Consider the following 26,165-nt stretch of genomic DNA (forward strand, 5'->3'; position numbering starts at 1 on the left):
CAGGATTGTGCAGTGAGCAGTGTGTGAGCTGACATGTGTTCCTCTATTTTTATTTGGTGTCGTTATGTTTGACTGAGAATTCATTTGTTCAATTATTCTTCTATTTCACCATTGTTTCAGGATAAAGAAATTGAAACCGAATTCTCGGTCCGAAATAAATAAAATTAGAAGGGGAAGCGTATTTATCGGCAATTGCCGCGTTCGAATTTTATTTTGTCCACAAAATAAAGTCATAACCCCTACATTACCAATGCGATGGCCGGGAATCGAACCCGGGTCAACTGCTTGGAAGGCAGCTATGCTCACCACTATACCACCGCTCGCTATGTTTAAACGATGGTTATTTACATTTGTTATAATTACGGAAGTGCCTTAGTTGCCGATTTCCTCAGACACCAGGTGGTCCTGACGCACATTTTGTAAACTGAAATTGTTCACCCTTGTTTTTTGGACAGTTTAAGCCTACTTTTTAATATTGTACCTGCCTGGGAACTCATTGAATAGTTTTGAGGCCTGTTCTTTCGGTTAAAAAAGTCTCCAATCAAAGCAAATTTAGATTCCAAGTCGAACGCCTGAACCACCCTGCCATCGGAGCTGTTTATTGGCCAGTCGATGCAACGACCTCAGTAACGTTCATATTGACTTCATCAGGATTATTGAGATCACAGTCAGGGAGGTCAACTGTGTTCGGTTCCCGTTACTTTATATCTTTGTCTCTGACTGAGAACTCATTCATTAGCAGAGAGACTTCTTCCTCCTCAATATTTTTTTCTGCAGAGAGAATTTGAAGCGGAATTTTCCGTCCGAATAAATAATATTTAAACGGGACGTCCTTTTTTGTTTCATTTTCGGCAAATGCTGCGTTTGAACTGTTTTTGACCACATGATTTGAAACGCAAGAGGCCGTAGATAAGGACCGAAATAAATGACCAGTGCTCAGGGCGGGAACCGAATCCAGGCTAACTGCTTGGAAAGCAACCATGCGCACCACTACACCACCATCGCTTACTCTGTTAAATAGGTTGTTATTTTCATTAGTTATAATTACGGAATTACTTTCGTTGCTCACGAAGGTGTGTCCATAACACAATTTGTAAACTGATCTTGGCTGTCGCGTTTTTCTGCACAGTTTAACACCCCTTTTAACTGTTGTTTCTGACTGAGAATTCATTGAATAGCTTTGAGGCCTATTCTTTCATTGCAACAAAGTTTACACAGGAAGCAAATCGAATAAATATTTCCATTAATAACTCATGAATAATGAGAATCTTGAATGAATTTCATTTCAGATGTCCTGTTCTGTACTGTTCTGACCTGCGATAGCTAATTAAATAAGTCACCAATGTGATGGCCAGGAACCTTGATCGAATGCTCACACAGTCACCACCCTCGCCCACTTGACTCTTGGAGCTGCTGCTGCCCACAGAGGTGGCCAAGCAAGAGGCACAGATGTTGACAAACTGCACCCGCTCCAAGTAGATTAACAAAATTACTGAACAAAAAAAGGCACTATGACAGTCTCTGTGAAAGCATTGCACCAACACCTCTTAAAGAATCAATTTGCTGTAACTAATTCAATATGAACCTATTCAATGTCAGCCCTATTCCTTGCCAGTCCTCAAACAGGCATTGACTGGTTAGAAGTTTTAATCTTATCCGAGAACAGTTGGAGAAATTCTCAAAGACGTGAAACTGTCGCCCTGAACTTCATAGAATCCCTACAGTCCAGAAGGAGGCCATTCGGCTGATCGAGCCTGCGCCATCAGCAATCCCATGCAGGCCCGTAACCCCACATATTTAACATGCTCATGCTCGTGACAGTAAGGGGCAATTGAACATGACCATTCCACCTAACCCGGCACTAATTTTCATGGCGGAACGTCCGATTCTGGAAAGACAAAATCCGCAACTGGTGCCTCAAATGAAGCTGGAGCCTGTTTTGGAGCTTCTGAAACCACATGTTCTCCTGGTGGCAAACGCCTGCCCAAAGCTGGTGTCCTGATTTGAATTGAGTTTCTCATTTGGATGAGGAATATGGAATGGTGCTGGATTATTCACCCCAAATACCTGCAGAACTCGGTCGAAACTTCACGTTTGTTCGGAAACCTCAAAATAAGTCATCAGTGGGTCAATACGAAGACGGAGAAAATGCACCTACGACGAAGATGGGATTCGAACCCACGCATGCAGAGCACAATGGATTAGCAGTCCATCGCCTTAACCACTCGGCCACCTCGGCATGCGTCTCCACTCCCCCAAACCAGCTCTTGTGCTCTTAACACCCGCAACAAGAGGACATTTCTCCCGCAGGACAATGTTGTGTTCCTGCTCTCTCGTTAATCTCGGTTCGTTGTAACTCTTCCATTCGATGTAAATCCATAGAAAGTAAAGAGGGAGACAGTTAATTTATCAGGTCCCTCCAGGTCAGAAGGTTGCGTGTTTAATTCACGTCAGGCTCCTGGAGGATTTCTGCAGTTGGTCTTTGCACTCTGCATCCGGGGAAAGTTGATTGTTTGCAAATGTTCGCGAAATGATACATTTCAAAATTATGATGAAATGATATTTTAGGGATACCTCCGGTTTCCACGAGCAGGTCATATTTTTGCTGTTTGTAAATTTAAAGCAACGTCCACGGTCCGAGATGATTCAGCGGACATCTCGGGGAGAGCTGACTTCTGGTGATTTGACCGGAGGATTCACATCTCAGGCGGGGAGCAAGGCTGAGAAGGCGGGGCCTGTATCAATAATCTCAACCGATACGGGAAATGATCGGGAGCTGTTGGCTGAATCTGCTGCACAGCCAACTGAACTAAACCTGGGACAAATGCGCTGTGCCACTCACGGTAACACAAATCAACATGACGAAGCAAATTTGCTGCCGAGAAAATCCAGATTTGCTATTGGACAGCAGCCGAATATGCCTTTTTGATGCGAGTGAAAACACGATAGCAAAGGGTGGTTTCGATCCATCTACCTCTTGGTTACGGGCCGCTTCCGCTGCGACACTCTGCTCCAAAACATAATCGCTTCCTGCCTATGATTGTTGCGCGGCAGTCCGACAACTATTAGAAACATAGAAACATAGAAACCCTACAGTGCAGAAGCAGGCCATTCGGCCCATCGAGTCTGCACCGACCACAATCCCACCCAGCCCCTACCCCCACATATTTACCCGCTAATCCCTCTAACCTCCGCATCTCAGAATTCTAAGGGGCAATTTTTAACCTGTCCAATCAACCGAACCCGCACATCTTTGGACATCTATTGATTTAAAACAACAACCTCCGTGGTGGGAAGCACACCCTGGCTGGACAATAACACATGACATCACCTCGAGTGTAACAGATAGAGAAAGACACACAGAAAAGCAGTAGAGACTATCAGGATACACACACAATGACAGACAGAAAAGGTGCCGAGCAAACCAGCAAGATACTGAGATGGAAAACATGATTATTTCTGAAAAGCTGTTTTCTGTTACACAAAGCCAGGCCCTGTTTTGAAATCTATTTCCTGCTGTTTAACTGTGTTCTGTGCTGTGTAACTGTTCTCTCCGTTGTGGAACGGTGACTCTGTCGTTGACAGATCTTCACTGTGGTTGTGTCAAATTCTTCCCTGTTGTGTAAATGTGTTCCCTGTTGTGTAAATGTGTTCCCTGTTGTGTAAATATGATCCATCTTGAGCAGAAGTTTTCTCGGTTCTGTAAAGGCGTGTCCTGTTGTGTGACATGTTCTCTGTTGTTCTGTGATGTTGTCTCTGGAAAACAATCGACGGAAATTTCAAGGCAGCCATTTCTGAAGCTTGCATTCAATTCCCGCTTTATTTGGGCCGAATGGCCAACTCCTGTTTCTGTTTTCTATCCATGTTTCTATGTATTAAATCCGTGAATTTGAATTTTGCAAGCTGCCGTGGTGGGATTTACTCCGTGTCCCCAAATATTAGTCCGGACCTCTGGATTGCCAGCCCAGTGACATAACCTTTCATCCCTGTGAACAAAAACAGTTCATTCAGCTCATTATTAAACCTCTTCCTGAGGACATTAGAATTCCATCCACAGAATTCCCATTGGCCGATTGATAACAAATCATTTTGTTCGAGTTGGGAACATCAATAATTTATCCAGATCAAACAGATATTGTGGAATTGTTCGGATCAAAACTTCTAAGATAATGAGAATTAAATGGACAAAGTTACAAGGGAAGTAATTCTGAGAAAGCTCCCTGCAATTTCTGAAAGAAATAGTGGATTTCAGTCAACAGGCTCAGTTTTGAGGAGGTTCCACCAGATTTCTGTACAAAGTGACTGGGTTGGAAACTGTAATCTTCAGATAGCATCACAAAAGGCACCGTTCGGCTCCGGTTACGCGCCTGAAAGTGAGTGATTTTTGTGGAGTATGTGGAATATTTCTGGTTCCAGTCCTGTTCAGCCACCGCCACCGCCCCCCCCCCCCCCCCCCCACCCCGCCACCCCCTCTTCCCACCCCCCAACTCTTTTTCCGTTACGTCGATGACTGTATCGGTGCTGCTTCCTGCTCTCATCTGCGCCTGGAAAAAATAGCGATTTTGCTTCCATTTTCTACCCTCGTATTTTCGCATGGTCCAAATCCGACACTTCCCTTCCCTTCCTTGACCTGTCTGCCTCCAATTCTAGATAGACTGACCACCAGTAACTAAAGCCCCACCGACTCACACGCCGAGTACAGATCCTCATACCCCGCTCCCTGTAAGGACGCCATCCCCATTCTCCTAGTTTGTTCACCTCAGTCGGAACTGTTACCCTGATGCACGGTAGCACAGTGGTTAGCACTGCTGCTTCACAGCTCCAGGGTCCTGGGTTCGATTCCCGGCTCGGGTCACTGTCTGTGTGGAGTTTGCACATTCTCTTCGTATCTGCGTGGGTTTCCTCCGGGTGCTCCGGTTTCCTCCCACAGTCCAAAGATGTGCGGGTTAGGTTGATTGGCCGGGTTAAAAATTGTCCCTTAAAGTCCTGAGATGCGTAGGTTAGAGGGATTAGCGGGTAAAATATGTGGGGTTAGGGCCTGGGTGGGATTGTGGTCGGTGCAGACTCGATGGGCCGAATGGCCTCCTTCTGCACTGTAGGGTTTCTATGATTCTAAGATTCTTTCCAAATCGGCGCTCCTGACATGGACTCCAACTTCCTGAAACCAAGGTGCCTCCACCCCGACCCTCGGTGTTTGGTTGGGCGCTCAACCGTGCCCTATTCATCTCCCGCACCTCTGACCTCACCCCTTTCTCCTCGCAGAGCCACGATCGGCTCCCAAAATACAGAAGTCAAACAGACATTGTTATCGTCTTCTTTTCCATCTGCTCACTCAATATTTCGTCGATATCTTCACAAAATCCAAAAGGAATGGCGATCAGTTTTCCAGTCAGTGATCAGCCCTCTGGAGGTGATAAAAGAAAATGAACAGTTTCATCCACTCTCGAAACCCTGGGGGCTTGAACATGCGCGGTGAACCACGTTAGATTTTAAATCAAACGCCTGAACAACTCGGTCATCGCAACTATAACCAACATCTAACAAACCAGTTTATGAACAGCTGATTTCTTCAAAGTTTACCTTTGATTGTCTCGCCAGACAATGACGAGGAATCTAACACACTATCCGTTGCGTCACAGAGCCACACCTGGTGCACTTATTCCCCATCCCCATATGGGAATTTCTGACGTATCGAACAGACAGTTCAAAAGTTCAGCAATTGGACAATGACTATATTTCAAAAATCCTTTATTATCAGTGAAATGATTTGGGACGCCCTTTGGTTCTGAAAAGAGCTACAGAAATTCCAGTCGAACTCTGAAAGGACACAGACAGCTTAGTGGAATGGGAGGACATGTGGCGGATTAAGTGATTCATTTTGGTGGGAAGAACGCAAAGAGACAATACAAAATAAATGATATAATTCCAAAAGGGGAAACAGGAACAGCGGGAAATATATGGACCTGTGTACAAATCATTGAAGGTGGCAGGGCAGTTTGTAACAGCCGTATATTATCCCCGGATTTAAAAACAACATCAGGATTTTGATACAAATTTTCTGCAAAGAAAATCCAGATGTACTATTCGATCGCACATTAGATATTCCAAGCATTGCCTGTCGCCTGAGGTATGGTAACCCTTGGGTTAAATCGCCACAAGTAAGCTCTCCCTTTTGAGGGGGAAAGCAGCCTCTGGTCATTTGCAACTACGGTGACTTTATCTTTATATCTGTGTCATATTCTTTGATTTTATTTCATTTGATTTATTCTTGTCACATGCATTAGTACACAGTGAGAAGTATTGTTTCTTACATGCTACGCAGACAAAGCATACCATACATAGCGAAGGAAAGAAGAGAGCGCACAATGTAGAGTTACAGTCACAGCAACATGTAGAGAAAGATCAAATTAATACGAGATAGGTCCAATCAAAATTCTGATGATAACAAGGAAGACGCTGTTCTTTACTTGGTTCCTGCCTGCCCTCAGATTTTTGTATCCAGTTCTCGACAGAAGCCGGGGGAAGATAATCTGTCCACGGTGTGTGGCTGCTTCAACTCGCTGCTTTTCCAAGGCAACGCGGCGTGTCAATGGATGGCAGACTGGTTTGCGTGATGAACTGGCTTTGTTTACGACACTTTGTAGATTTTTTGCGGTCCTGGACAGAGCAGGAGCCGCACCAAGCTGTGATGCAACCAGAAGGAATGCTTTTTCTGGTGCATCTGTCTGTATTCAGACTGTGTTTTGCATTATCTGCTGCTCAATGAAGATTGGGATCTTTCTGATTCGATCAGTTAAACTGTGCGTGGAGAAGTGACTTGTTCTGACTGTCAGCTTCCGGAACTGAAACATGGTTTCTCAATGAATTCTGTCTCTTTCAACTTTTGGTACTGCAACTGAGTTTCTGTATCCCCTCATTTTGACTCACCGATTTATGTTGTTTATTCATTTCTGGTATGTGGGTGTCGCTGGCTGGGCCCGCATTATTGCCCATCCTAAATTTCCCTTGAACTGAGCGGCTTGATAGGTCACCTCAGAGGGCAGCTTAGAGTCACCAAAGTTGCTGTGTGTCGGGGGCCCCATTTAGGTCCAAACCAGTTAAAATATTCATTCCTTAAAGGACATTAGTGAAGCAGTTGTCTTCCTTTTGACAATCGATCCATGGTCGTCAGACTTTTAATCCCAGATGTTCTTAATTGATGAAATTTCACCATTTGCCTTGGTGGTGGTGGTGGTCTGTGTGTGTGTACGTGAGAGAGAGAGATTCTCACATAATCAGTCCGTTTGTGAGTGTGGATTAACCTTTAATATTCCCTCACAAACACTGTGATCCCCTTGCTTTTGTGAATTCCCAAGAAGCATTTGTACTACTGAGACCCTGGTGGTCGGGTGGAGGGTGGGGTGAGGGTTGAAGGCAATGCCGCAGGGTGCTGAGTGTGGAAGCAGCCGATTTTAAAGCTTGTGAGTTGGAAAGTGAAGAGTGAACTTGTCTGTGTGAAGATCACAGAAAAGGTATGTCTGGACCTGCGCCCTCGAGACAAGTTTTGGGTTGTCAGTAAATGAACTCCTGTAATGAAGGGACAAAATCAGAAAGAGGAAATGCTGGAAATATTCAGCAGCTCCGAAAGCAGCTGTGGAGAGATATTCCTGTCGCCAGGATATAACTCTCCGATTGGATACTTCACGTTGCTCAGATCTGACACTCTCAACACCTTCGTGTAAGGAACAGGTAGGGCGGGAATTGGGTCTTTGTTGATTTGAGCAAACAGCGCAATCCAGCAATGAGAAGCTCCTCAGCCCCCGGCGGCTTGGGAAAGGATGGGACTCAGATACAGGACTCTGGTTAGGGTTCAAAAATGGAAAAATACATCGAGTTATAAATGTAATGACAATAAAGGTGGAATTCAGATCGACTTGTGCAGAAATTTTACACTTGGCTAATGTAGTCAGGATGGCCGAGCTGTCTAAGGCGCTGCGTTCAGATCGCAGTCTCTTCTGGAAGGCGTGGGTTCAAATCCCACTCCTGACAGTGATTTTTCGTTCGCGAAGCAGCATCCAAACCCAAGAAATTTCTCACCTGGCAGCACAAGGGCAGCTGATGCTGAGAAACAACGACCACCTGTGAGTTCCACTCCGAGACACACTTCATCCTGACTTGGAAATGTATCACCGTTCCCCTGGCTGACTCACAATCTTGCAACTCCCTCCCGAACAGGAGTGTATGTGTACATATACCACATGGACTGCAGCGGCACCAGAATGAATTCATCGCCAATTACTCAAAGATTATTAATTTGGACAATAAATGTTTCTCGCGCCAGCGGCACACATATCCCGTATGAATAAAGTACTTTTTAAAAAATCACCTCGTGCCACAGAAGGAGCACAACTGCCTTCAGAGCAGAAAACTGTGTGTGAATCACATCCTGAACACGGCTACTTTTATACCAGATGTGTGTCTGAAAACAGTAAGTGGAACCAAGCTCACGATAAAACTCTCAATGTTTAGTGGAAGTGTTTCACTGAGTGATTTGTGTGATTCCCTCTGATGTGCTTTCTTTTGTGAATTCCTAAGGAGCACCTCCCCTGAGACCCTGGTGGGCGGGTGTCGGGGAAAGGCGGATTTGAAAGGTTTACAGGGAAATCGGTGCAGTCTCGATGGGCCACTGTCGGATTCAGTTATTTTTCTTTCATGAATCTATCCGAGATCCCATAGCATCTTTGGAGAGAGAACCGGTCATTCCCGTGAAAGGTCTGCATCTGAAATGTGAACTATCTCTATTTTCAGAGGTACGTTACAGATCTGGTAATATCTCTTTTTTCACTAATACCACCAGATCTGGAAAGTATTTCCAGCATTCTGATGTACCCTCGAAGAGCGGTATCAGGCTCTGTGGCTTAGTTGGTTAAAGCACCGATTTAGTAAATCAGAAGATTCTGGATTCAGATCCTCTGATTCCTTTCCAGTGAACTTTGCAACTACGTAAGTCGCAATATCCATTTCTTGCTTGTCAATTTTGTCTTTCCCTTCACAGTGGATAATCTACAACGATAAAAAAACATAGTTCGAGAGTCTCCTCGAATATCTTGACTATTTATTGACGTGATCCAGGTACTTTCATCATCTTGCAGTAAAAAAACATTTAATTTGCAGTAAATCCAATTCTCCAAGTTCTACAAACATAGCGTTCCATTGTTTTCTCAGGGAATTTCGAACAGAGTCAAATCGCCTTAGAATCACACCATCCCGACAGTGGTGAAGGAGACCATTCTGCCCATCGAGTCTGTCCCGACTCTCCGACAGAGAATCGCACACAGGACCTATTCCCGCAGAACCACGCATCCACCCCGCTAATCTACCGATACAAACACCTTGGTGACCAAGGGGCAATCCAGCATGGCCAAATCCACCCAACCTGCTCATCTTTGGACTGTGGGAGGAAACCGGAGCACCTGGTTTCCTGAGATAACTTGCCTGGATGAATGCAGTTTGAACAGCACTGCAAAAACTTGGCACCAGCCAGGACAAAGCATCCCACTTCATTCGCTTCCCATGCATAAAGCTTCACTCCCTCCACTACCGACACACAATGGCAGCAGTTTGCGCCATCTACAAGATGCACTGCAGCAACACAGCAAGACTCCTTTGCCAGCACCTTCCAAACCCACGACCACGACAGCCTAGAAGGACAAGCGCAGCAGACACGTCAGAATAACACCACCAGGTTGCAGGGCACTGATATTTATTTATTGATTGTAGTTATTTATAAGTTGTTGTTGTTGCACGTGTGTGTTGTTTAATCTTCGTGATCTTCAAAAGAAGCGAAATATCTAATTGAAAAAGATGCTACTATTTCTAACCCAACCAGCGAACGTCGTGTCACACTTTAAAAATGCTCCCGGGGTTTGCGATTTATTTTTGAGTCAGTGGTTTCCCTGGGAGCCAATAAACAGAAGCAGCATGGAGAGATGGCAGAGCAGGAAATGTCGGTGCCGAAGCTGAATCACATCAACGGAGCAGCAACCTGCTTTCGACTAATGGGACCCCAAGTCCGATTCTGGTGGGCCTGAAACCCACAACCTTTGAATGGCTGACTTGCCATTATTTAGCTGTCTAACGCGCTACCCAAAGCGCCACATGCTGGAAGTTTGCTTTACTTGTCCATATATGGATTTTTGACAATGTGGAAAGTTCAACAATCTCGTAGTTAAAAAGTCAAGGACTGTGAAGAGGGACTTTATTATTTGCAAGTCATGTTGCTACATCTTATGTCTGTTAAAACAGCTGTGGGAATACAGACCATTTTGTCCTTTGTACATGAAATCTGTCCATCACAGAATGATCCTCCCTCTTTCTCTTCCTTATTCTCGTGGACAGCTCGGAATATAATCTCACAGGCTTGATAGTCGGGGGCACATTCTACTCTATCTGTCACAGCGCTGATCAGAATCTGTTCCCTGTTCCAGTTAAACACCTGCACAGAACACAACGCAAAGCTGGAAGCTGGAAACCAGAATCAAAAACCGAAAATGCTGGATATGCTCAGCAGGTGATGGATGAATGGAGATTCCTGTAAAAGAGACCTTGGGGTACAGGTTCATAGCTCCTTGAAAGTGGAGTCACAGGTGGACAGAGTGGTGAAGAAGGCATTCGGGATGCTTGGTTTCATTGGTCAGAACATTGAATTCAGGAGTTGGGACGTCTTGTTGAAGTTGTACAAGACATTGGTAAGGCCACACTTGGAATACTGTATACAGTTCTGGTCACCCTATTATACAAAGGATATTATTAAACTAGAAAGAGTGCAAAAAAGATTTACTAGGATGCTATCAGGATTTGATGGTTTGAGTTATAAGGAGAGGCAGGATAGACTGGCACTTTTGTCTCTGGACTGTCAAAGGCTGAGGGGTCTATAAAATAATGAGGGGCATAGATCAGCTAGATAGTCAATATATTTTCCCAAAGGTAGGGGAATCTAAAATGAGAGGGCATCGCTGTAAGGTGAGAGGGGGAGATACAAAAGGGTCCAGAGGGGGAATTTCCTTCACACAGAGGGTGGTGAGTGTCTGGAACAAGCTGCCAGATGCAGTAGTAGAGGCGGGTACAAATTTGTCTTTTAAAAAGCATTTAGAGAGTTACATGGGTAAGATGGGTATAGCGGGATATGGGCCAAATGCGGGCAATTGGGAGTAGCTTTGGCGTTTTGATAAAAAGGCGGCATTGACAAGTTGTCCGAGGGCCTGTTTTCATGCTGTAAACCGCTATGACTATATGACAAGCCGCTGAAGCACAGCACAGTTGCACAATTTAAAGTTTCCTTTCATCCAAAATAGATATTCCATTCTAGTATTTTGAACAATTCAAATTGAAAATGTGCATTGTTATTCTCGTCGCCACAGCCTGAAAACAACTCCAGGCATTGATCTCTCCCTTGGATTTTAAATTTGTAAATCCATTCTCTATCTTTTAAAGCTACTATTGAAACTGTATCCATCACCCGCTCATTTCCTTGTGAATGAGCAGGAGAATTGAAGATATATTTGGATAATTTTCCTTTGACTACATTTGTACAGAAGCATCAAGGTCAAGGAGGGAACCACACACAGGACTTCATGAAATTCACCCACTAAAAGGTGACAGTGTTTAATCAAGGGATGGTTCTATTTGTTCATTTATTATTAATGGAGAATATAAAAGTTGGAACGTTGTGCAATCTGGGCATTGTAACTGAGCAAAATAAAACACAATGCGGACTGGGCAGGATAAGCCTAGCATGGGCAATGGACAGAGTGGAGGTGCGACGTTGGCTGGCTTGTGAGACGGCGCAGGGAGATGTTGCAAGGTGAAGGTACATCGGAAAATGGGAGTGTAAAATGTTGAATGATGAATGTGCAAGTAGATTGTGCAATGTAGACTGCAGGCTGGATATTCAATGGGTTCTGTGATGGGTGAATAGACTGTGGAATCTTGGCATGGTAAAGGTGCAATGGGGATTAGGACGGGTAAAGGTGTATCCTTTATTTTATATCACCTCTCCTCGATCTTCGGACCAAAATGCATCACTTCACACTTCCTTACATTAATTAACTTGTATCTGTCACGTGTCTGCCCATTCCACCAGACTGTCTATATCTTCTTGCAGATTATCAATATCCTCCTCACTAAAAATCATAATATTTTCAAATTTTGCACCACTGACAAATTTTGAGATCGAAACCTAAGCACCCAGATATAGGTCAGTAATATATATTATGAAAAGCAAATTTCTCTCTATATAATATCCCCAATCAGAAACAGGTAAAACTTTCTGAAAAATATGCTTTAATAGGTTTGTACTAATAATTAAACTGTTGCTGAATGAAATTCTAACTAAGCTAATTATTCAAATGCCATTTGGTTCCAAATAAAATGCGAACCGACACTAATACATTCAATTATAAGCATAGCCTTGCTCGTTTATCAGGATTTAAATGACGAATACAGAGGGAAGCAGCGTACTGGTAGATTTCAAAATGAAATGGCCAAAAGATTTAGTATTTCTAAATTGCGCAGTCCTAGGTTCAATATGATGTGAACAATTCTTGTCTGTTGTGTCCCTCTCTGATGTCTGAACTTCAGCCTACCAGAGTGTGCTGACATCCATTGGCCGCAATACAGAACTGCAGTAGAGCGGAAAAATGCATCTTAACTGTCGTTGTTGCAGAGACAGATCAAACAGGAGTTAATGATTGGATATCGGCATTACATTCCATAGAGAAATCAATATTAATGTACTTTTAAATGCAGTCAGTATGACTTCGAATTTGCTATTACCTGGAGCAGTTGAGTCGACTAGCACAGATGTACGAAAGGAAAATCTCGGTAATGAGACGATGGAGAATGAATTTCAGAGATAAGCAGATGATGTTACGTTGAAGAGTTTTAGTAGAGGATAGTGTGGAATCATGTACTAATTAGAACAAAGGCCCTGTTTCAATTATGTACCTTCCAGATAGAATGTGTACAGATTTGCTAAGTCTCTCAGAGAGATTCATAATGAACATCACACACATATGTCGCACCAGAGACAGAGCGATACAGAATGAGTCCAACACTCATACACCTCGAATCTTAGAATGGATACAGCAAAGAGAGGGAGATCATTCGGCCCTTTGTCTCTATGCTGGTCTGTACAAGAACAACTCAGCTCATCCCTTTCCCGTCCTTGTCTCATAACCATGGAAATCCTTTCACTTCAGGTGCTGATTCCATTCCTCCTTGACAGCCCTGATTTGATGCTGCCTCTGCCACCCTCTCAGGCAGTGCATCCCAGGTCCTAAATACTCTGCACATTAAAAGTGATCCTTCTCTCCTCAGGCAATGGGAGCAATATTTCTTCATCTACTCTTCTTAGACTGCACCCACAAGCCCACCACCTCACCAGGGTAGAGACAGAGAGATTCTTTCCACTTAGAAAGGAAACAAGAACTTGAGGACACAGCCTCAAAATAAGGGGGAGTCAGTTTAGGACAGAGTTGAGGAGGAACTTCTCCTCTCGGAGGGTAGTGAATCTCTGGAATTCTCTGCCCATTGAAGCAGTGGAGGCTACCTCGTTAAATATGTTTAAGTCACAGGTGGATAGATTTCTGATCAATAAGGGAATTCACGGTTTTGGGGAGCGAGCGGGTAAGTGGAACTAAACCACTATCAGATCAGCCATGATCTTATTGAATGGCGGGGCAGGCTCGAGGGGCTAGATGGCCTACTCCTGCGCCAATTTCTTATGTTCTTACCATCTCGAAGGACAGCGGCAATAGATACATGGCAACACCAGCACTGCAAGCTCCCCCTCAAGCCACTCACCATCCTGACTTGGAAATACATCGCGGCTCTTTCGCTGTCAGAGTGGCAAAATTCTGAAAGACTGTATGGCGAACAGCACTGTGGCTGTACCGACACCTCATGGACTGCAGCCGTTCAAGAAAGCAGCAAACCATCACCTTTCGAATGTCAGTTGGGGATTGGCAATGAATGCTGGCCTCTTCAGTGATGCCCACCTCTCGAAATGAATAAAACAAATAAACTCTCGCAACTACAACCGGAGACAGATAGATACAGAACAAATCTCACTCACGTGCATGTTTGGATACAATCTGAATCCCCCAATCACATTCACTAACAGAGGGTAAAATGCAGTCGAAATTGGGCGATCGTTATCCAGTTGCAGTTTAACCAGAGTTTTATACAAGAATAGAGAACATCTTAACACAACGTGCAACATTTTAACCCAATATGGAACATTATGAGACCAGTTAATCATCTTTCTGCCGAACAGAAAACATCTTCACGGAGAATATTTTCACACAACACGGAACACGTTTACAGAGCAGGGCATATATTAACAGAACATTTTAAAAAAGTGCACAACATGGATCATATTTATACAACCGGAAAGATATTGACAGCATCAGGGAAACATTTTACACAACAGCAGAAAGCACCTCTCAACAACAGAGAGCAGAGTTACACAGCAGGAAATATATTTACAAATATGTACTTGCAACAGAAAATTCCTTTAAAAATAGAGATCGATTTTCCAAGTCCGTGCTTTGCCGGTTTCCCATCACCTTTGCCTGTCGTTACGTGTCCAGACAATCTCTCTTACTACTGTTGTGTGTTTTTCTCTGTTTTATTCTCGCTTTGATGCAGTGGCTGAGCGTCCTGACACTGGAACGTGTATTAAATGATACAGGAGCGAAAATCTGCCTGACTATATTGATAGGCAGCAGAAAGGGCACTTGCCGGAGCAGAGTGGCGCAGCGGAAGCGTGCTGGGCCCATAACCCAGAGGTCGATGGATCGAAACCATCCTCTGCTATTCCTATTATCACTGACAATTAAACGACTTGTGGCTTTTCCGTGGAGTCTGCAGACAGGTATTTACATCGGCTTCTCTTTTCTCCAAAAAACCTCAATCTGCAGTGAATCAATTTTATATGCAAGAAAGCATACGAACGGGGAACATCTTAACACAACATGCAACAATTTACTGACAGAAACATCTTCACGGAGAATCTTCTCAAACAACATGGAACACATTTGCAGAGCAGGGGCCATATTAACAGAATAGAAAAAAAAACATTTACACAGCCGGAAACACAACAGCGGAGCATCTTACACAACAGCAGAAATCATCTCTCAACAACAATTGAGACAGTTACATGGGTAAGATGGGTCTGGAGGGGCAAACACGGGCGATTGGGAATCGCTCGGTGGTAAAAAACTGGGCGGCATGGACAGGTTGGGCCGATGGGGCTGTTTCCATGTTGTAAAACTCTATATCATAGAGCACAGCAGGAAAAACAGTGAAACACTTTGCACAACAACAGTGAACATCTTTGAACAGCAGAGAGCACAGTTACACAGCGGGAAATATATTTATAAACATATTTACAAGAGAAAACTCCTTTCAAACATCAGTGATCAATTCCGTGACTGTCGTTACACGTGAACAAACAACCTCTTTGGCTGCTTTTGTGTGTGTCTTTCTCTGACCCTTTATTCTTGGTGTAATGCAGTGGAATTGTGTAGCCAGACTGAGCCTCCTGAAACTGGTGATGGTGTTAAACAAAAGTGTGGAATTTAATATCTGACTGATTCCACTGATAGGCAGCGGGGGTGGGGGGTAGGGTGAGGGGGAGGAGGAGAGGGGGGAGGGAGGAGTGGGAAGGAGGGAGGGGGGACGGGGAGAAAGAGAGGGGAGAGGAGAATGGAAGGGGGAGGGGGAGAGGGAGGGGGAGGGGGAGATGGGAGGGGGAGCGGGAGGGGAAAGGGGGGAGGGAGCAGGGGAGAGGAGGGAGCGGGGGAGGGGGGAGGGCGAGGGGTGAGGAGGGGAAGGCATGTGGAGGGGAAGGGGAAGGAGGGGGAACGGGGGAGGAAGGGGAGGGGGAGGGGAGGAGGGAGAAGGGGACAGGGGTCGTGGGGGAGGAGTGAGGGGGCTGAGACTGGGGAGCGGAGGCGGGGGGGGCGGGGGTGGGGCGGGTGGAAGCGAAGATGGACTTTCTGTAGCAGAGTGGCGCAGCTGAAGAGTGCTTGGCCCATTGCTCAGAGTCCGATGGATCGAAACCACCCTCTGTTACTTCCTCTGAACAATAATAACAAAACCACTTGACTACAATTCTGCAGCATTTACGTGGAATATGCAGGCAGGTATCTGCATTGGCTCCTCTTTTCTGTTTTAAGCCTCAACCCAGTTTGATATGCACACAAGGTGTAGATACTGTGAACATGCACCAGGGTATATTAGACAGAGGTAATGGTGCACAGGGCACAATTTCAGAATTTGTGGACAATGTGAAACTTGGAAGCATCGTGACGTGTGAGGAGCCTGGTGTAAAACTTCAAAAAGGACATCGGCAAGTTGACGGAATGCGTGGACAAGTTACAGATGAAATTCAAAGCTGAGAATTGTGAAGTGATTCATTCTGGTAGGAAGATTATAGAGAGACAATGAAAAGTAAAAGGGAAACAGTTCCAAAGTATCTAATCCATTTCATTAGTAACGTTTCTCAGACCTACAACTCTAAATGAGGTGCATTAGTACAACTCTAAGATAACACCAAATTACTGCGGATGCTGTCATCTGAAACCAAAAGAGAAAATGTTGGAAAATCTCTGCCGGTCTGGCAGCATCTGTAAGGAGTGAAATGAGCTCGTGTATCGAGTCCAGATGACCCTTTGACAAAGGGTGATCTGGATTGGTTTACTGCCAATTGGTAACTTCCTTGAAGTCAATAATAATCCATTCAAAATATCCGCATATGTATTTTACAATCATAATTACTCATTTGAATTAAATTACTGCATCTCACATTACTTCGTGTTAGCTCATAAACGTATTTAAAAGTCATTTAACTGAATGCTGCGAGTTGTATCCATGCCTTCATGTCTACTGGTTTAAATATCTTACCACTCCATCAGGGGTTCCACTTACAGGTATTAAAAGTCATGAGAAGTCTGGACAGAATGGATAGGGACAAACTGTTCCCACTTGTGGAATGATGAAGAATGAGAGAGAACAGATTGAACATCATGAGCAAAGGAAGGAACAGGAAGACGAGGAAAACATTTTTCACACAGTGAGAGTTTAAAGTTTGGAATACACTGCTGGAAAGTGCGGTGGATACAGATTCAATTGAAACGTTCCAAAGGAATTAGATTGTTATCTGCCGCGTTACAGGGAGAAGGCGGAGATGTTCATTTTCTGTCACAACTCCTCACATAATTTCTCATTCATCATTCATCACTGAATCGAGTGTGAACTGTTCTCTTGTCGTTTCTAAACAAGTAGAAGTGCAACACTGATTAAATGACAAGACAGTTGGTGGCCTAAGTCACTGGAGAGTTAAAAAATTACAAATATGTGTCTGAAAGGAGATGAGGATGGCACAGTGACGGAATTTGAAATAAAAACAGAAAATGCAAGAAACCTCATGCAGGTCTCACAGCATCTATCGGGGAGAAACAGAGTTAATGCTTTCGGTGTCCGTGACTCTTCTTCAGAGTTGAGGAGAGTTTGAAATGTGACGGATTTAAAATGTTCTCGAGAATTCGGAGCACAATCTGGATTATTCATTCAAGCAATTACAAAGGCAAATCGCATGTTTGGTTTTATTGCACGTGAATTGGAGGAGATGAAGAAAAGTGTCTTGCGACAATTGTACAGGAGTTTATGGAGACCACACCTGCAATGCTGTGTGCAGCTGTGGTATCCACATTTGAGAAAAGATAAGCTTGCATTAGAGGCGGTACAGAGAAGGTTCACTAGATTACCCCCCGGAATGAGGTGGTTGTTCCATGTTGAGAGGCCGAGTGAATTATTCTGAGAGACCCTAGAGCTCAGAACAATGTGTAGATGCTGAGTGAATGATTCCATTGCTGTCCTCTGGGCAGACGAGTGGCACATGAAGTAAAAGTAAAGAAAAGTAAAGTTAAAGTAAAGTTTATTAGTCACATGTAAGGCTCACATTAACACTGCAATGAAGTTATTGTGAAATTCCCCAATTTGCCACAGTCGGGCACCTGGGTGAGTCAATCACCTAACTAGATGATGTTCAATGCACAGAAGTGTGAGTTGATTCATTTTGAGAGTGTGGAGAAATAAATGGAGAAACACTTAAGGAAATACAGGAAAAAAGGGATCTCGGTTCCTCAGTAGAAAAGTCATTAAAGGTGGTTGGGCATGTTGAGAGAGCAGGTAATAAAGCAAATGACACCCTATGTTTTATTGGAAGATTGAATACATGAATAAGAAGATCATGTTGAGATTTTAAATACACTAGATAGGCCTCACCTGGAGCACTGAGTCCAGTGCTGGGCACCACTCTTGAAGAAGTTTGGAGGGAGTGCAAACGATATTCACATGAATGATTCTGTTGACAAAGATTTGTAGCAATGAAGATCGATTGAGAAGTTGGGTATTTTTCCTCACGGGAAGAAGTCTGTGAGGACCTGTAGAGGGAAACGTAACATTGAGGAAGCAGGTGTGCTGCAGAAGGATTTGGATAGGCTGGGAGAGTGGGCTCAGAAATGGCAGAAGGAAAACAATGTGGGAAAGTGTGAGGTTACGCACTTTGGAAGGAGGAATGGAGGCACAGATTACTTTTTAAATTGTGAAATGCTTAGGAACTCAGAAGCACAAAGGGACTTGGGAGTCCTTGTTCAGGATTCTCTTAAGGTGAACGTGCAGGTTCAGTCGGCAGTTAGGAAGGGAAATGCAATGTCGAGAGGGGTGGAATACAAGAGCACGGATGTACTTCTGAGGCTGGCAAAGGCTCTGGTCAGACTCCGTGTGGAGTATTGTGAACAGTTTGGGCACCGTATCTAAGGAAGGATGTGCTGGCCTTGGAAAAGATCCAGAGGAGGTTCACAAGAATGATCCATGGAACGAAGAGCTTGTTGTATGAAGAACGGTTGAGGACTCTGGGTCTGTATTCGTTGGAGTTTACAAGGATGAGGGGAGATCTTATTGAAACATAAAAGATACTGGGGGGCCTGGAGAGAGTGGACACAGAGAGGATGTTTCCACTTGTAGGAAAAACTACAACCAGAGCACAACCTCAGACGAAAGGAACGTTCCTTTAAAACAGAGATGAGGAGGAATTTCTTCAGCCAGAGTGTGGCGAATCTATGGAAATCTTTGCTGCAAAAGGCTGAGGAAGTTAGGTCGTTGAGTGTATCTAAGGCAGAGATAGATAGATTCTTGAGTAATAAGAGGATCAGGGGTTATGGGGAAAAGACAGGAGAATGGGAATGAGAAAAATGGCGGAGCAGATTCGAAGGGATGAGTGGCCTAATTCTGCTCCTATGTCTTATGGTCTTATGGAAGAGAAATAAGAGTGGCTTTCGCACTGCTGCTGCAGAATGACAGGGACCTGGACTCAATTCAGGCCTTGGGTGACTGTACGCATTTTTCACATTTTCTCTATGTCCACGTAGCTTTCCTCTGTGTGCTCTGGTTTCCCCCCACACTCCATTGATAGGGTAAGTGGATTTACCATGCTAAATTTACCCTTATGTCTCCCAGTATGTTTAGATTAGGAGGATTAACAGGATAAATATGTGAGGTTGCGTGGATAGATCAGAGAATCAGTGCAGACTCAATAGGCCGAATGGCCACCTTTTGCAATGTAGGGATTCAATGATAGAGTTTTTTATGTTCCAGTCAAGCGTTCATCAAGAACCAGGGGGAAAATTTCAAAAAATGTGTCAAAATTGCACAGATTCAGTTCCTAATGTATACATCTTTGGAAACTCAAAGGAACATTTAACATGGCCAATCCACCTAAGCTGCACATCTTTGAATCGTGGGAGTCAACCAGAGCACCCAGAGGAAACCCACGGGGGAGAATGTGCAAAATTTGCACAGTCAGCAAAGGCCAGGAGCAAACCCGGGTCTCTGGGGCTGTGAGGCGGGAGAGTGGGATTAGGTAGCCTGCAATTTCAATAAGGCAGTGTAGACTTGATGGACCAAATGGGCTGTTACGGCATTGTAAAGATTCTGTGGTCTGGAATCTAAAACATGATCCTATTGAATGGAGCAGCAGGCTTGAGGGGCCAAGTGGTCCACTTCTGATCCGATTTATTGTGCTGCTGTGTCCAGAAAGCTGCTAATTGATTTCTCATCATTAAATCAGAATTTACTCCAGATACCGTTAATGCATCAACCCTGTGCTCAGTGACAAACACTGACTCGTGGTTAAGCAATGTCTCAATTTTAATATTCTTATCCGTGTTTCCAAAACCCTCCATGTCCTCAGCTCTTCCTCCCTTTCATCACCTCCAGCATAACAATCCTCTGAGATATCTGAGCTCCACTGATTCTGCCCTCATGGTACGAAGTCTCACAACATCAGGTTAAAGTCCAACATGTTTATTTGGTCGCCAAAGCCACGAGCTTTCGGAGCGCTGCTCCTTCATCACGTTACCTGACTTACCTGATGAGGGAACAGCGCTCTGAAAGCTAGTGGCTTTTGCGACCAAATAAAACTGTTGGACTTTAACCTGGTGTTGTTAGACTTCTTACTTGGTTCACTCCACCAGTGATATTCGTACTTTCAGCTCTCTGGGTTTCAGCTCTGGAATACCCTCTCTAAAAGCCCCTGGCTTCCAGCTTGCTTTCCTCTCGTTCATTTCTGTCGCCTGTTCCCTTCATTTCTTTCCTCCTTTCTTTCCCGCGGGTTTCAGCTCTTGCATCCTCTGACTTTCCGCAGTCCTTTTGCCGCTTAAACTGCCATCAACGAATTATAATTGTACAACTATAATTGTGTGAGCGGTTCCACTTTAAGGATTCTTTCCGCCTCCAGCTCTTTGATTTCTCATTGGTTTCAGCTCCGGATCGAATTGAATGACGCAATGACGCTGGGCTGGGAGTGAAGCTCACGAGTTTGTTTATTTGGTTTGACCTAAAAAGAGGGCAAATATCAACGATAACCCACGACCATCGGACCGGCAGTCGCGCACGAGCGGCACAGTCCGATTGGACACTGCGTTACGATTGGCTTGACAAGATGTCAATCACATTTTGGGGCTGTTGGTGTTAGCAACGCGGTCTGCGATTGGTTACAATTGGGAGCATCATTTTCAATGGTCTCGCACTTCTGACTATGGAACCCATTGATTGGGAATCAAGTAGATAAGGTTGTTAAGAAGGCATATGGTGTCTTGGCGTTTATTGGTAGGGGGATTGAATTTAGGAGTCGTAGCGTTATGTTGCAACTGTACACAACTCTGGTGCGGCCGCACTTGGAGTACTGTGTGCAGTTCTGGTCCCCACATTACAGGAAGGATGTGGAGGCTTTGGAGAGGGTGCAGAGGAGGTTTACCAGGATGTTGCCTGGTATGGAGGGGAGATCCTATGAGGAGAGGCTGAGGGATTTGGGATTGTTTTCGCTGGAAAGGCGGCGGCTAAGAGGGGATCTTATTGAAACATATAAGATGATTAGAGGTTTAGATAGGGTGGATAGTGATAGCCTTTTTCCTCTGATGGAGAAATCCAGCACGAGGGGGCATGGCTTTAAATTGAGGGGGGGTAGTTATAGAACCGATGTCAGGGGTAGGTTCTTTACCCAGAGGGTGGTGAGGGATTGGAATGCCCTGCCAGCATCAGTAGTAAATGCGCCTAGTTTGGGGGCGTTTAAGAGATCCGTAGATAGGTTCATGGACGAAAAGAAATTGGTTTAGGTTGGAGGGTCACAGTTTTTTTTTTAACTGGTCGGTGCAACATCGTGGGCCGAAGGGCCTGTTCTGCGCTGTAATGTTCTATGTTCTATGTTCTATGTTCTAGCTGTCACTCAGTGGGCGCAGAGCGGCCATTGGATAATCGCGATGCGCCAATTTCCGATTGGTTTTCCCAGCTGTCGGTCGCAGGCCGTTGGCGGGGATTTACCCTGGACCCATCAGACACCGCGCGGAGCGGCAGCAAATGTACCGCCAGTGGCTTCAGTCCCCGGGTCCGGATCCATCCACAGCGGGGCACCGGATGGGTGAAGGGTTTTGGTAGCGGGAATCTCATCCTGCCCGGCTGTAAATGGGGTGGCACAGTGGTTAGCACTGCTGCCTCACAGCGTGGGGAGTGTGGGTTTCCTCCGGGGGCTCCGGTTTCCTCCCACAGTTCAGAGATGTGCGGGTTAGGTGGATTGGCCATGCTAAACTGCTCCTTCGTTTCATGGGGACAAGCTCGGGTCAGTGCTGGGGGTAGAACCTGGGTGGGATTGTAGTTGGTGCAGACTCGATGGGCAGAATGGCCTCCTCCTGCACGGTCGGATTCTATAAATCCGCAGCTTAGTGTTTCCAATGGCAGCTTCCTGTGTAAACATGTCACGCTGCAGTTCCCCCGTCTCAGAAATAGCGGCACTGCCCTAAAAAGAGGGCAATAGCGGCACTGCAAACTCCCTGGAGTCAGACCAATCAGCACAGAAATTGGGATCTTCCCGTGCTTTGTGTGTTGGGCTCAGTGTCACAGCAGGTTAGAGCAGCTCACTTTGCAGAGGCCGTGGTTAGATACTGGGATCTTCCTGTGCTCTGTTTTGGGATGGGGCTTGGTTACTTTGAGTGAATCTCCCTTATTGTTTGGTTCTAATTACAGCCTCTCTCTCTCTTACAGTCAGCCTGGGTGTTCCTGACTGAGCAGAATGGCCTGATCTCGCCACACATATTGAGAGGGAGGAGCTGCCGCTCGAGATGAAGATGATTGAGAACTCCAGCTTTCTCTCCACTCGTTTACTGAGTGGGCCTTCATCCATCATTAGTTTTCCCAGGATGTCAGGTACATTAACACCTTCACCTGCTGTGCACACTGACCTGACAGTGGGAAGGTATTGGAGCATAATGGGGCAGTCAACCATGTCAAAGGTGTGGGTCGGTTGAGAAGGATGAGGAGATGAGGAGGGATTGTTCAGCTGGATAAGACTGCACTCGGCCGGTTCCATTCTTATCTTTCTGGTCATATGCAGAGTATTACCTGCAATGGTTTCTCTTCCCATCCTGTTCTGTTACCACGGAAATCACCCAAGGATATATCCTTGGCTCCTTCCTATTTTTCATCTACACCTTACCCCTCAGTGATATTATCTGAAAGCACAGTGTTAGTTTTCACATGTCTGCTGATAATACCCAGCTCTACCTCACCATCACCTCTCACAACCAATCCCCTGTTATTAAGTTATTACACTCCTTCTCCGACCTCGAGAACTGGTTAAGCAGAGAATTCCCCCAATTAAATATTTGGAAGACCAATGTTTCCACTACAAATTCTGCTCTCAGTCACTGAGTCCATCTCCCACTGTCAATGTCCGAGTTTGAAACAAACCCTCATAATCTTGGCACCTCATCAGACTCGGAAATAAGATTCCAACCACATATCTGTTCCTTCACCAAGATCACCTATTTCCAGCTGTGTAACATCACACAGTGTTTGTAATACCTCAACTCACCCGTCCCTGAAACCCTCATCCATGCTTTTGTTACCTTTAGACGTGACAATTCAAACACACTCTGGCCCAGCAGAATTCCTTGCTTAGAGGACATTAGTAAACCAGATAGGGTTCAATGACAAGCGACAATTAGATTTTTGATTGCAGATTCATAGTGAATTCAAATTTCATCATCTGCCATAATATCCACATAATACTACATCTGCCATGTAGATGCCCACACACTCAGCCTGTCCAAATCACGCTGGAGGATCTCTGCATGCCCCTCAAAGCTCACCCTCCCACACAATTGTATCATCTACATATTTGGAGATAATACATTTAGCTCCCGTGTCCAAATCATTAATATATAATATGAACAGTTGGGGTCCTCGCGCAGATCCCTGCGGTACCCCACTAATCACTGCCTTCCAATTGGAAAAATACCCATTTAGGCCATCTCTTTGCTTCCTGTCTGTTCACCAGCTTTCTATACATCACAAGGCACTACCTGCAATCCCATGTACTTTAATTTTATATAGTAGAGAGGTGGCACAGTGGTGAGCACTGCTGTCTCACAGCACCAGGGACGCGGCTTCGACTCCTGGCTTGGGTCACTGTCACTGTGAAGTCTGCACGTACATCTATGTACGTCTGCATCTATGTGGGTTTCCTCTGGGTGCTCCAGTTTCCTCCCACAATCTGAAAGATGTGATTGTTAGGTATATTGGTCATGCTAAATTCTCCCTGAACAGGTAGCAGAGTCTGGCGAGTGGGGGATTTTCACAATAACTTCATTGCAGTGTTAATGTAAACCTGCTTCTGACACTAAAAAACAAATTAACCTTTAAAACTTAAAAACGTCATGTGAGACCTTGTCCAAAGCCTTCTGAAAGTCTAAATAAACCGCATCCACAGGTTCTTCCTGGTCTACTCTCCTAGTTACATCCTCAAAGAATTCCAGTAGTATTGTCAAGCATGATTTCCCTCACTTAAATCCATGCTGATTATAACCCTGCTTTCCAAATGCTTGATGATGGACTCCAGCAACTGCCCGCTGACCGGCGTTCAGCTCGCTGTTCATTGGTTCCCTCTTTCTTTTCTGCCTCTGTTCTTGACGTCCAACAGGTTTATTTCGTAGCAAATACCATTTGCTTTCGGAGCGCTGCTCCTTCGTCAGATGGAGTGGAAATCTGCTCTCAAACAGGGCAAACTGTGGCCTTTTGAGAGCAGATTTCCACTCCATCTGACGAAGGAGCAGCGCTCTGAAAGCTAATGGCATTTGCTACCAAATAAACCTGTTGGACTTTAACCTGGTGTTGTTAAAGCTGTTACTGTGTTTACCCCAGTCCAACACCGGCATCTCCACATCATCTGTTCTTGAATACAGGGTTTAGATTAGTTACCTCTCTATCCTCTGAAGGTGCTGACTCTGGCTGGGTTCAGTTCCACACTCACTGGTTCCTCTCTCTCTCCTGAAGGTGCTGACTCTGGCTGGGTTCAGTTCTACACTCACTGGTTCCTCCCTCTCTCCTGAAGGTGCTGACTCTGGCTGGGTTCAGTTCTACACTCACTGGTTCCTCCCTCTCTCCTGAAGGTGCTGACTCTGGCTGGGTTCAGTTCTAACTCACTGGTTCCTCTCTCTCTCTCTACTGAAGGTGCTGACTCTGGCTGGGTTCAGTTCTACACTCACTGGTTTCTCTCTCTCTATTGAAGGTGCTGACTCTGGCTGGGTTCAGTTCTACACTCACTGGTTCCTCTCTCCCTCTCGACTGAAGGTGCTGACTCTGGCTGGGTTCAGTTCTACACTCACTGGTTCCTCTGTCCCTCTCGACTGAAGGTGCTGACTCTGGCTGGGTTCAGTTCGGAAGCTGGAAATCTGAAATGAAAGCAGAAAAGCAAGCTCAGCAAATTGTGCAGCATCTGTTCAGACAGAGAAACAGAGGTAGTGTTTCAGGTCTGTGACCTTTCATCAGAACTTGAAAACATAGAAACTGGGAAGAGGAGTCGGCCATTCAGCCCTTCGAGTCTATTCCATCATTCAATGTGATCATGGCTGATCCTCTATCTCAATTCCATACTCTCGTTTTTTTTCCCCAATACCCCTTGATGCCACTAAAATCTAAAAAAAACTCTCTCTCCTTCTTGAATATACGCAGTGACTTGGTCTCCACAGCTTCTGAGGCAGAGAATTCAACAGGTTCACCACCCTATGAGTGAAGAAATCTCTCCTCCTCTCCTTCCTAAATGGTGAAGATGGAAGTCCCCGATTGTTCTGAAGTTGGAGGTGAAGAGGAGCCAAGCTTCAACAACTTGCTGACAGACATCAAAAGGCAGCTGCTTTGAGCAAGGCGATCCTCGAACAGGCCATTCAGAGTTGCCAAGTCCTGGAATATCACCGCTGCTGGAGAACAGAGAAGGTGTGAGTCAAGGTAGGATGCTCGAGTGGTCAAAGATGGGATTGAACCATTGGTGGAGACTCCTACTCCAGTTATGACTCCTTCTGGCATTGATGGATGGTTTGAAGTGGAGGAAATTAGTCAGGATGGAAGTGGTGATGAGATTCACAGTCACTCCCTCAGCTTCGGGACCATTTCTAAGGCAATCTGTGCAGCGACTCCACTCAGGGGTGGGTGTCAGAACAGCTCACCAGATGGAAGGAGGACTGGAGCACAGCTGAGGCCATTCAGCCCCAGTACTTTCTTAAACTCTCTGC

General features: G+C 45.1%; 4 non-coding genes across 4 annotated transcripts; 2 read left to right on the forward strand and 2 right to left on the reverse strand.

The window, feature by feature from the left end:
- Positions 1-251: 251 nt before the first annotated feature.
- Positions 252-324, reverse strand: trnag-ucc (transfer RNA glycine (anticodon UCC)). The gene has a single exon. It is a non-coding gene; the product is annotated as a tRNA-Gly (tRNA).
- A 1,833-nt stretch (positions 325-2,157) lies between these two features.
- trnas-gcu (transfer RNA serine (anticodon GCU)) lies at positions 2,158-2,239 on the reverse strand. The gene has a single exon. It is a non-coding gene; the product is annotated as a tRNA-Ser (tRNA).
- A 5,705-nt stretch (positions 2,240-7,944) lies between these two features.
- Positions 7,945-8,028, forward strand: trnal-cag (transfer RNA leucine (anticodon CAG)). Its single transcript has one exon. It is a non-coding gene; the product is annotated as a tRNA-Leu (tRNA).
- Positions 8,029-14,784: 6,756 nt separating this feature from the next.
- trnam-cau (transfer RNA methionine (anticodon CAU)) lies at positions 14,785-14,856 on the forward strand. The gene has a single exon. It is a non-coding gene; the product is annotated as a tRNA-Met (tRNA).
- The last annotated feature ends 11,309 nt before the right edge of the window (positions 14,857-26,165 follow it).

This window comes from Mustelus asterias, unplaced genomic scaffold, assembly GCF_964213995.1.
Source record: "Mustelus asterias unplaced genomic scaffold, sMusAst1.hap1.1 HAP1_SCAFFOLD_35, whole genome shotgun sequence".
NCBI classification, from domain to species: domain Eukaryota; kingdom Metazoa; phylum Chordata; class Chondrichthyes; order Carcharhiniformes; family Triakidae; genus Mustelus; species Mustelus asterias.